The sequence below is a fragment of the Orcinus orca genome, chromosome 3 (assembly GCF_937001465.1).
Source record: "Orcinus orca chromosome 3, mOrcOrc1.1, whole genome shotgun sequence".
NCBI lineage: Eukaryota > Metazoa > Chordata > Mammalia > Artiodactyla > Delphinidae > Orcinus > Orcinus orca.
The window spans coordinates 133,023,784-133,036,178 of record NC_064561.1 but is presented as its reverse complement, the minus strand read 5'-3'; the positions used below and the strand labels follow the sequence as shown (position 1 = coordinate 133,036,178).

The window sequence follows — 12,395 nt, the reverse complement described above, 5'->3', positions numbered from 1 at the left end:
AGCAAAACCTGGTTAGAGTTTTGGTTATGCTGGTTTTTAAGGCCCTTACATGTTTCAAATGCTTATTGGCTCTTTTTATTTTGTGTGCGGGGTTATTGCTGGTTTATATATTTTGTAATACTTCTATACTGGATTGTTACTTTCTTCTAGATTAATATATAAGAGCTCTTTATATATTAGGGATATTAGCTATTGTTTCTAATATATATTTTCTCTCAAACTGTCATTTGTCTTTTAACTTTGTTTATTGTGTCTTTTATCAATAGAAGTTTTATAAATTTAAGTATTGTAGTTCTGTCTATCAACTTTTCTTTGATGGTTTCTCGTTGTCCCATATTGGATTACTATGTGGTGGCAAAGTGTATACACTAAATACAGACTGAACTGGAAGAGAACTGGATTCTAATTATGGTTCTGCTAATAGTCTTCAAATCTAAGTTCCCTCACCTATAAAATGGAGGGGAATAGACACCAGATGACTTCTAAGGTCTACTTCCTGCATATTCAACCACTACTGAAAATTCTTAGATTCTGAAGTTTTAAAAGCTTCTTTTCTTTAACTAGGCCAAACACTCTCCCTGAAACTAACACTTCTAATTTGCCTAGCAACATTTTCACAGTGTAAAATCTAGCCAGTGTCTGAATTATTAAAACTTCTGAATTTTTGGCATCTGAATTAATGTCTTGAATTTTTATATAAAATTTGATGAGTTTATACCTACCTCTTCTTATAGATATAGGCTTTTATAGAGAATAGACACCACATTTAATATGTAATCTAAAGTATACATATCATAGAGCCACTAAGTCAATGGACATTGAATATGGCTTATGACAGTTTATTGATGATAATGATGAAATGTATCACTACCGATGTAAGGGAAAAAAATAGCTTTTATTTATGTAGTATGCTTTCATGTCCATCATCTCATTTGGTGCCCACCCACAATAACCCTATGAGGTAGATAAGACAGAGCTTTATTTTCCATCTGATAGATCATGAACTATTGCACAGAGAGATTAAATGATTTTTCCAAGGTCACCAGCTAGTAAATGCTAATGCCTCTGCCAGAACTTTTCTGAAAGATGACAATATTGTCAAGAAAGAATTTATTGGCTAGGTTTCATTATTATAGAAGACAAAATAGAAATATCAGTTATCTATGAGGAAGCGTGGCTAGAAATCAGGTAAATGAAATAAAATGTCAAGAATGAAAAAGAAAAATTACATTGAAAATTATAAAAATATTTGAAGGCTATTTCTTCTTTATGTATTTATTTCTACATAAAGAAGTATAAACCTTTTGGAAAGAAATGGCATTTCTATTAATAGTTTGGTATGCTGTATAGCAGGAAATATGAAAAATATATTATATAAAGTTTTCTATAAGAAAGCAAAAACCCTCAGAGGGAGTTTCCCGAGGTAGAAGGAAGGGAAATTCAGCATCTGTTTTAAAGGAAAAATGGAAGAACAAGAAAATTCAAAGTAATTAAAAACTAAGAAAACTAAAACACTCTATGACTAATCTGATGGTTGACATAAATTTAATGGTATAAAAACAAAGGGATTGGACAATGAAAATAGGAGAGGAAACATTTTAAAATATGTTATTCTTTAGATCAGCATTTTTGAAGGATAATTGTAGTCAATTCCTAGAAAATAAATTTCTTTCCAAGGAAAGAAATTATGAGTTAAAGTATATTCAGAATTATTTTGGAAAATCCAGTTGAGATATATTATTTTCCAAATACTAATTAAACCAGATTTAGGTGAGATTTACTCAGTATTCTGATTATGATATGGCCATGATCGACAAATACAGATGATTTATTTTTACTTTGAAATAGGAATGATATGCTGCTTAACTAAAAAACAAAAAAACAAGGTTTTATGGAACATAGTTGGCATTTTAGAGCAGGGCATTTAGCCTCTTACTACAGCTCAAGTTATGCATAATACTCATGTATTGGCTATTTTTATGGCATGTTTGATGTTAAATAGTTTTTTTTTTTTTTTTTATGGTACGCGGGCCTCTCACTGTTGTGGCCTCTCCCGTCACGGAGCACAGGCTCCGGACACGCAGGCTCAGCGGCCATGGCTCACGGGCCCAGCCGCTCCGTGGCATGTGGGATCCTCCCGGACCGGGGCACGAACCCGTGTCCCCTGCATCGGCAGGCGGACTCTCAACCACTGTGCCACCGGGGAAGCCCTAAACAGTTTTTTTAAAAAAACAAAATACTATAGAAAAAAATGTAAAGTTATAAGTGGGCTTAAATGAGTAGGAAAACAGCAGTTTCATTACCCAAAGAAAATATTCTTAGTTGAAGGCCTACATCAAAGGACAATAAGCAGCATTTAACCTTTTGTTGATTTAATATTGTTATGATTTAGAAAGAAGTGTGCATATTGTAATATGATTGAAACATTATTATTCATACCAGGGAAGATCTGAAGGGGAAGTGCATCAGAAGATGGTAATAAAGTTGGAAATTATTAGAGTGACTATTTGTCTCAGTTGGCTGGGACAGCCCTGGTTTTACATTTCTTGTCCCTGTGTAATTATTATTAAGGTCTGCTTTCACTCTCAGAAGTGTTCTACATTGGGTGATACACTATATGGTCACCTTAGAAATGGTGGCAGCATGGTACATATTATCAGTGCATTTTAATTGTACTACTAATAATAGCTAACACTTTTGAGTCCGCCCAGCGCTTGATGAGTATTGTCGCATGTAGTCCTCCCAATAATCTATGAGACAGTTAGTATTATAGTCCCCATTCTAGAGATGAGGAAGCTCAAGTTTATGTTTATAGCTATTCAGGAACTTGACCAAGCTTACGCAGTAGCCGTTTCTAATTCAAGCAGTCTTGTTTCAGAGGTCACAAAAATAATCACCATGCACCATTTATTTTCTCCATACTTTAAAAAAATTCATAAGACATCTGAAAATTTTAACTTTGATGGGCTACAAAATGTATAGGATAGAAAAAAATTTTTCAAGCATATAGTAGGGGGCAAAACTTCAAAATTTTAAAAAAGCTTTTCATAACTCAAGGCAGACTTCCCTGTGATTCATAAAGTATTACTGAAAATATGTCTGAAAGAAATATGCTATGGCAGGGATGATTCCATTCCCAATATATTACAAAATCCTTAATTTTAGTTCCTGTATGTACTGCCTCTTTTGAGCTCAAACGTCCCTTTCCCACACACTTGCCACCCTAACCTCTTGCCCTCTCTATCTAGGGGCTAAGATGGAAGTGAAAATAGGAAAGTCAATTCCTATTAAAAACACATGTTATAATGCATTTTGATCCACTTAATCTAATGCTTCTAGACTTTTTTTTTCAAATATAACTCTATTCTAGCCCAAATATTAAGTTTTCCCAAAGCTGCTGTGATAAAAACTTTGGTTTTAGGTAACCAATTATTTACTAGGTGGTAAGAACAAAAGAAAAGAAGAATGAGCACCCTAAACTTTTCCTTGCCCTCTGCTAACTTTGTCCGCACAATGCTTCTGCACAGCTGCTGGGCAGGCATGGGGAAATGACAGGGGAATCCTTTTTAAAACTCTGCTTTTTTCCCTGATGGCTGCTGTGTGCATTCCCTGGAATGCTTAAGGTCTTAAAGCTTTCCTTCAGGTATGTGGCTTATCTCCAGTAGCCCTTTCCAGAACCCAGCCATTGGGAAGGGGAATCCCTAAGAAGGAATTCCTACTTTCACAGAGAATTATTTAGAGAATCACAATGGGGAAGATTAAGCTATATTATCAACAAATATTTATTAGTTAACTCTCTAAGGTGGTCCTGGAATTCAGTTAATTATTACAGAATCACAATTAGGCAGCCTTGTTTAAAGTGGGGTTTTAGTTCTCCTTTTAATCACAATTGAAAGAAACGTTAAGTCCATATTAGTTCAACTGTAGGAGGATTTTCAAAGGAAACTAATCTGTAAAGCACAGAACAGAAATGCCTTGTATAAAAAGAACAAATGGAAGATTTAGCTATATCTGTATGTTCTGCTCATATGAGTTAGAACTAAGTAGTAAGTGATGAATAATTAAGATGAATCACTACTTTTGATTACTGAGTACCCTGATCATATAGCTGTCATTTCACCTTTCGGTATGAGCACGGATGTAGAATTCCTGCTGAAGATACTTTACCAAGGGGCTATTAAAGAAATATTTGTCAAAATATGTAATTTTTTTTTATTGCTTTGGCGGAGCCACACAGTTTGGGGGATCTTAGCTCTCCAACCAGGGATCCAACGTGGCTCCCACAGTGGAAGTGCTGAGTCCTAACCACTGGACCGCCAGGGAACGCCCTCAAATAGGTAATATTGATAAGTGTATCCTGGATTCCATCCTCTTAAGGTCAGTGTTTCAGGGTTCATTCTTACAGTATAAGTAGGACTTATTTAACAATCAAATGAGGGGCACTTTACTGTCTATACTATACACTCTACTGTCTGCAGATGGCCCCAAAAAATGAAACCACATTCCCCTCTCCTACCTACTCAACATCAGCATATGCTATCTCTATATTCCCTCCCACCAAAAGCTGCTTTGGGGAAACAATCTGATGAAGTGGTATAAATGACTAATAAGGCTTAAAATATTACCTTTCCCAGGATTATGGCTTTGTGCTAGAGAAATAAACCACTCAAAGGGTTTATTGTGTGGTTTATTTTTTATTTATGGTTTGCCACTCTAGTGGCAAAATTTCAGGTGAATTGGAGGAGGGGTTTTTCGTTACAGGTACTTTTCTAGCCTAAATGGTAATCGGCAGATAGGTCGTAGTAGGAGTCTAAGTTAAAAAAAAAAAAAAAAAAAAAGGCTGGGGGCCAGGGCAGGTTCTAGCCTAGCAACTGGTCCAGTCCTATTTATTTAGGTTTGGGAGTGGGGCGGGGAATGGAAGGTTAGGTTTACTTGAATCTATGATGCCACATTTAAAGGGGTCTTGAATCAACCTGAGATTAAATGCAACATTGGAATTTCACCATCCATCTGGTCTCCCGCTGGTGTGGGAGACTCTGCTTTACGAGAGAGAGATATACCACTGATTCTGGTCAAACTCAAAGCAGTTTTTGAAAGTGGGGTAGGAAATCTTTCTTGTGTCGATTAAAAATAGTTTATATGCTTTTATACAATTGCCAAGATTCATATTCACATAAAATGGATAACTAGCTTACTAGTATACCTGGCTGCCGTTTCTTCTAACTTCCAGCTTAATGCTTTTACGTCTAGTTCAGCACTGAATAAGCCTGAACACTTTGTACTGTCTGTGAACCTTCAACTTCTGCTCTAGGCTAAGGCACTACCTGCGTTAATTCTACCAGTGCTGAAGTAGTTAAAAGCTCCCACCCCTAACAGAATGTCTTGAATATCTTTGGAGTTATTTCAAGTGTTTATCCTAGCGTACAATTTACTTTGGTAAATAATTCTTTGATGGACTTTATCAACTCCTTCCTTTGGATGCAAGCCAAAAATCATCTGTAGGGCATACAGCTCTTTATTCAAACTTGGTAATAAATAATTATCTTTGGAACACAGACGGAAGAACTGAAGCAGTGACTTCAGGGACACAGAGACTAATTACCGTCATTGTACACGGTTAAGTACAGCAGAGACTGGGGGCGGGGAATGGTTTGTTTCGTTATCTACTGCGCTCCTTCTCGGGGTAAAACAAGGCCGTCTTGTCTGTTAACATATTTAAAGCGGTAACTGCAAAAACTGCAATGTTATGGTTGAGGCGTTTTATGCCATATGTGTTGATAGGAATGCCTAAGCAGCTCTCTCCGCAATAAACGCAAACCCTGCCAGGCTGAGTTTCACTAGGGCCAGCGTAATTCAACGACTGCATCACCGAAACCGCCGGGGTTGGAAGCCTACGTTGCGTTCGGAGTGTATACAATGTTTCCTCTAACAAAGGCACTATCTCGAGGCAATTTCGCGGGCCATTTCCCCCCTCCCAGTGCCAGCTTTGTCTCCCCGCCGGTGTGAGGTTGAGACTTGGAGGAGCCTCAGCTGCGTTGCTGTCCGAGAAAGCTCGGAGCAAGGGCTGGCGTGGGAAGCTCCACCGCGCTGCCGCTGTGGTTTCTTGCAAACTGAGCGTGCCATTAGAGGAAGTTGGAGTGCTGCAGTTGAAAGAGATACCTGCAGCCTTAAAATCGGTTTGGACATGAACCCTTCGCACCGATTACTGTCGTACAAAGAAACTCAATCGGCTGGGGTGGAGGAGGCTTGGGGACTCTCGGTCTCCCAGGCTGGGCGGGGGCAGCCGGGGTCGGCTTCATCCGAGTCCCCCACCTTGGGCAGCCGGGAAGCCGCAGGAAGGCCTCCCAGGCCTGGGCCTGAGCGGGCCTCATGCCGCGCTTCGCAAGCGAACCCCCAGCCGCCGACGACCCCACCCCCCGGTCCCCGGCCCACGGCCCCGGGCCCGCAGCCCCCCCTACCCCCACCCTGCCGACGTCGGCCCGCACCGCCCCCGCGCGCGGTGACTGGCTCGCGCCGGCCTCCAGCCCGACTGTTGGCGGTTGGGGCGAAGCCCGCGGGAGGCCGCCCCGCCCTCGCCCCCGCCCCCGCCGCGGAGCCGCCGCCGCGCGCAGTCTCTTCCCCCTTCGCCGCCGGGGTGGTGGCGCTGTTGCCGCCGCGGCCTGTGAGGCAGTAACTCCCCTCCGCCCCAGCCCCCTTCCTCCTCCTTTCTCTCCTCTCCCTCCCTCCCCTCCCCGCCCCTCGCACTCTCTCGCTCGAGTGAATGTGGCGCGGGACGCAGCCTCGGCCCCTGCCGCGGCCCCGCGAGCTCGTGAGGAGACGAAGCTGCCGCCTGCCCCCACCCCCTGCGCTTCCCGGGGGAGCCGCCGCCGCCGGGGAAGAAGAACGAGGAGGGGAGCGAGGGGACGGCGGCGGGGAAACGGGAGAGGGAGGAGAAGAGGGCTCGAGGGCGAGAAGGGAAAGCGGGGAGGGACGGACGGCCCGACGGACGGCCCGACGGACGGCCCGGGGAGGGGGCAGCCATCGAGCCTGTCCGGCCCCTCGGCTGTAGCTCGGGGCGGCCGCGGCGGCGGCGCAGGCGAAGGGCGCGGCAGGCGCTATCGAGACAATAACCCCGCCGCCCGGCTCCGGGGGCGGCGGCGAGAAGGAGGTGGCGGCCTAGCGCGGCCGAGGCTCGCCCAGCGCACCGGCGGCGTCTTCGCCCCCCGCCGGCCAGGTTCTGCCGCCGTCGGGTGTCGGGGCGCGCGGGTCGCCCGGAGTCCCAGGTTCGCAGCTGACGTCCCCTGCCCTCCCCCTCCCCGGCGCGCGTGGAGCTGGTTTTCCGGGTTCCTCTGGACCGAGTTGGATCCTGCTGCTCGCCACGGCAGGAAGTGAGTTTCGCACGGTAATTCCGGGCGGTGTCACGAGTGAAAAGTTTTTGTTTTTCGGCGGAGATCCTAGTTGGGTCTGGGAAACTCCTGCAGAACTCGAGACCAGGAAAACAGTCCGCGTCCCAGCCCCCACCAAAGCCACCTACTCTTCCTACTGCGGGAGGCCACTTCACATCCGCTCTCACCAGAGAGAGAAATTCGGCTGGATCCGAAGTGACTAATGAAGGGAAGGAAATCATGTCAGGCGAAGCCTTGAAAAAGCGGCCCTGAGACACTGCCCGACCGAAAGGTAATTTTCACAAGTGTCTACGAGTCACAAAGCTCCCGGGCCAGGAAAGTGAGGGAACTTTAGCGTTTTTCACTTTTTCTGAAGTTCACCTAGATTCTCCCTTTCTGATGTCGAACTGGATAGTGTTTTGGGTGCTGAATAGTAGAACTGATTTTATTCCTTCTTCTGGACTCTGGTTATTTTAGAAGAGGTTGTAAGAGTGCGGTGGGTCGAAAAGTTTTCAGCAATCCGAGGAAGGAGTGCCTTTGTTCGGCACAAGGTCCAGAAGTTTTAGTTTCCCGGAACATACACGATGTATATTTCTGATTTATTAAGTTGCTGAATCCGGCAACTTATTGTTTTGGAAGAAAGTTAGGTCACTGCGGGGAGGGATTTGCTGCTGCTGAGATGGCTGCCACATTTGTTTATACTGTTACCGATTACTTGGCTTTTGTGTTTAATTGTATATAGAGATTTTTTTAGTACCAACCTTTATGGGTATATTTCATTTGGATCTTATAAGCCAAAAACTTTGCCATTCTTAGTCGTTTTCCTAGGTAGGTAATACATTTCTTCAATAACTTGTTCCTTTCAGACATTTAGAACTTGATAATACTTGTTGGGTTAATTAATTGAAAGCAACTGTCGTCTAGGTTTTTCTTGTTACTGACTTAGTAGAAAGAAAAAGGAGGGAGTAAGTATTATGGACAAAGAGAGAGTTATAATTAAAAAACAAACGTGAACACCTGTAAGTGGTTTGGCTTGTTAGGACTTCTGTGCAGTTCAGAACAGAAGATACAGGAAGGCAAGTAAAACGCTTAAAACAATTTTCATGGGCATCATCACGTTGATTGTGATAAACAGCTGTGCTTTTTGAATAGTACAGTATTTACATTTTTGTGTTGGCCCAAGTGTTTTGGCCGGTTCTGCCGCCCAGAAAGTGATGAGTATCTGCCTTGGGGGCAGGGATTAGTGAAGCAGGGGGGACATTCCACCAGTCAGTTATAGATGTAAACACTTCTGAACCAGTACGTAGTCTGTATAGATGAAACTAGTTTTGGTCGCAGCAAACACAAACGGTTTCTTCAGTGGTGTTTTAATGTGTGTCTTTTTAAGGTTGTTTTTTCCCCCAGTACTTTTGTGGTAAAGGGAGGTGAAAGATAGTACTGTGCTTTTAAATAAATATTAAATAAATATGGTATTTTGTTGGTAGGTGTATCTTAAATATAAACTGATGTTTATTTGCCCATGCTACCTCAAGGAAAAATAGGTGGCTTTCTTTAGTTCAAAGACGAGAAAAGGTAGGTCTTAAAGGACAGGATCAAATTATTTCACAAGTATATTTCAGAATGGGAATCTTTTAAGTCTTACCCTGTACTGTTTTGAATTTTTCCGTAGAGCTTAGTCTCTGGAGCTCCTTTTTAAAATTTTTTTAATTTTTTAAATTGTTGGTAAGATTTGTGACCCATCAGGTAATTCCTGTTAGGTCAAAGTGGCTTTATCCAGAAATTTAAAGCGTATAACTAATCTACTTTATGATTTTGGGACGTATCATTAGGCAACAAAAGAGGTTATTATTCTTGGGCATCTGAAAGAGGGGAACAAAATAAATGGCATTGAACTTTGGTTTCCTTATATGGTTTATACTTGGCTTCCGAGCAGCAAAACCTTAATAGAGCAAGTCTTTTATAGAGTTATCACTTTGTGAAAATGTTTCTCTGCATTAGTGAATTTTACTTATAAAAAGTATTATAGCCCTCGAAAATACCTACTTAAATAAATCCCTGTTTTTAAATATAGCTCTTGATTTTTTTTTTTCCTTGAGGGAGCAATAGTATGTTTAAATGCAGACAACACATTTTTAAAAGTGATATGTTCACCTTTGTAGTTGCCTTTGAGTCCTTTTTTTCCCCTTAACAAGGCAAAATTTACTTTTCAGTTTACTTAGAATTTTATTAGGTTAGCACTGAATTAACGTAATGAATTTTAGGTTTTATACTATTGTCAAACTATAAATATTTTTCAAAGTCTCGTTTAAAATGTGACAGTGAAAAGAGGTTTAAAAAAGATGATAATTAAAATATTTTAAAATGGCTTCAAATTTTGGATACTGTTAACATTGTGTGGGTTTTCTTAGATTAAATTGGCAAATCTAGAGTATGTCCAAGGTGTTTGCGCAAAATGCTCTCTTAATGGCACTGTTTATTGAAGGTACTTAAGAGTATTCCATAGTGATAAACTTAATCTTTCAACTAATTAATTCAAATATTATGTTATGAAGTCTGCCTGCTGTTTGAGAACAAACTATTACAAACTTCATGTATAAAAAGCTTACAGAGGTTCAAATATGGAAAGCAAATTTTTATTGCATTTTTTTTATTAATGAAGTGATAATTATAGTTAGAGACATTTTGCATGTATCATTGGTAAATCTCTAAAATTCAGGTATTTTAGGAATATTGGTATTGAGCTCTTGGTAGTAAATGATACCTTTAAGAAACACATGAAAATTTCAGAAAATTAGGTGCATATTTGGGAATTTGTTTTAAATAATTGCTTATAGATGACATGGTTTAGAGTGTAAGCTGTTTTTCGCTTAGAAATAGATTATGGCAGTGTTTACAAAGTATTTGGGATTATGCAGATTTTAGTGATGTTGGATAGGAAAGTAATCTTTTTTTGTAATTGCTGCTTACCTAGATTCTCTTTAAACAGACTTTGTTGCTTACGTTTTTTTCCGTTGCTCATCCATTTCTCTGTCACATGTCTTGTTTTTATTCTGGGAACACCTGTGTTATAAAGTCCTAAAGATGCCTTTCTGTTTTCCTTTTAACATATATTGTACCCGTGTTTAGCTAACTAATAATAGATTATTCAGTTTTTTTTTTTAATTAATTAGTTTATTTTTTGGCTGCGGTAGGTCTTCGTTGCTGCACACGCGCTTTCTCTAGTTGCCGTGGCTTCTCTTGTTGCGGAGCACGGGCTCTGGGCGCGTGGGCTTCAGTAGTTGTGGCGCACAGGCTCAGTAGTTTTGGCTCGCGGGCTCTAGAGCGCAGGCTTAGTTGTGGCTCGTGGGCTTAGTTGCTGCACGGCATGTGGGATCTTCCTGGACCAGGGCTTGAACCCGTGTCCCATGCGGATTCTTTTTTTTAAATTATTTTATTTATTTTTTATTTTTGGCTGCGTTGGGTCTTTGTTGCTCTGCGCGAGCTTTCTCTGGTTGCGGCGAGCAGGAGCTACTCTTCATTGTGGTGCGCGGGCTTCTCATTGCAGTGGCTTCTCTTGTCGCGGAGCTTGGGCTCTAGGCGAACGGGCTCAGTAGTTGTGGCGCATGGGCTTGGTTGCTCTGCGGCATGTGGGATCTTCCCGGGCCAGGGCTCGAACCCGTGTCCCCTGCATTGGCAGGTGGATTCTTAACTACTGTGCCACCAGGGAAGTCCCGATTATTCAGTTTTTAAATGCACACTGTTTGCCATGAAAAATGTGTATGTGGATTATGCTCGATAATATCTACTTTTGAATTGTCTAAGGAAATAAGCTCAGCACTAATGCCTTCTACTTTTCTGTGATTTACTCCCTATTATTTTTTGTTTATTTCTTGGTGCCTATCATCACTTGAAATGTACTACATCATTTTTCATATTTAACTTTTTCTGTCTTTATAAAAAAAGAAATCTAGCTGTTATTCAGCTTTCTCTTCTAATTCCTTTATCTTCCTATTTTTATAGTTAGCTTCATTTACTTCCCCTATTTTCTCCATGTTCAGTTCTTGCTTTTTAATTATATTTTGCCCTTCTCCTCTTTTTGAACTTTACTAATCTATGCTTATCACTTAAAAAGTTGTTTAAAACAGTAGAAAATATTTATTTGCTCAGCTCCATTGAACTCTGAATATCCCTTTTCATTCCAACTCAGTTTACATGTCAGTATTAACCTAATACTCATCAGTGTATTTGTTTTTATTTATGTTTTGTTTCAATTCTTTTTTTTCTCTTTAATATCACCAGATTTACCTGTTAAGATAATATCATGGTGTTATGTATTCTTATATTAATTAACCCTCCCCCCAATACCTCCTTGCTTTATTATGCTTTCAGCCTCTTAAAACACACAAGCTTATACCTCTATACCTCCCTTCTCTATTTGTTCCTTTCCTTCCTGTCCTACCTCTCAAATTAGGTGTCTTCTCTGTCAGTGTCCCTAAATTTTTGAAATTGCCTTCTTTTGTCTGTTTTTATGAAAGAAACAGAGTGGAATTCTATCACTCACTTTATTCTTTTCACTTCAGATTTTGTTCCAGGTACCATTGGATTAAGGCCACGCCAGGCTTTATAATTGATAGTATGTGAGACAATAGGAAAGAATATCTAAAAATTAAGTTAATAAAAGAAGATTCTACTTATCTGGAGGTTATTTATCTACCTATGACTTTAGGTATATAGAGTGTGGTAGAAGAACTAGAAAATAATAAAAGAGACATTTAAGTAATCAAAATAGATGTAATAAAATCTGGGGACTTCATTCATAGGGACATCCTTATTCAGAGCCCATTTTTTTTTGTTTTGTTTTTTTGTTTTTTTTGCGGTGCGCGGGCCTCTCACTGCCGTGGCCTCTCCCATTGCGGAGCACAGGCTCCGGAGACACAGGCTCAGCGGCCATGGCTCACGGGCCCAGCCGCTCTGCGACATGTGGGATCTTACCGGACTGGGGCACGAACCCGTGTCCCCTGCATCGGCAGGCGGACTCGCAACCACTGCGCC

At 41.2% G+C, this 12,395-nt stretch overlaps 1 protein-coding gene across 12 annotated transcripts in view; it reads left to right on the top strand.

Annotated features, from left to right (window-relative positions):
* Window positions 1-7,514: 7,514 nt before the first annotated feature.
* ERBIN (erbb2 interacting protein) overlaps window positions 7,515-12,395 on the top strand; it is a 107,115-nt gene continuing 102,234 nt past the window's right edge. For 11 of the 12 annotated variants that reach the window (XM_049707898.1, XM_033429916.2, XM_033429912.2 and 8 more), the window contains exon 1: window positions 7,515-7,656. The gene's annotated coding sequence lies outside the window, so the exon portion shown is untranslated. The remainder of the gene's footprint in view (window positions 7,657-12,395) is intronic. The other variant, XM_033429911.2, reaches the window with a different exon arrangement.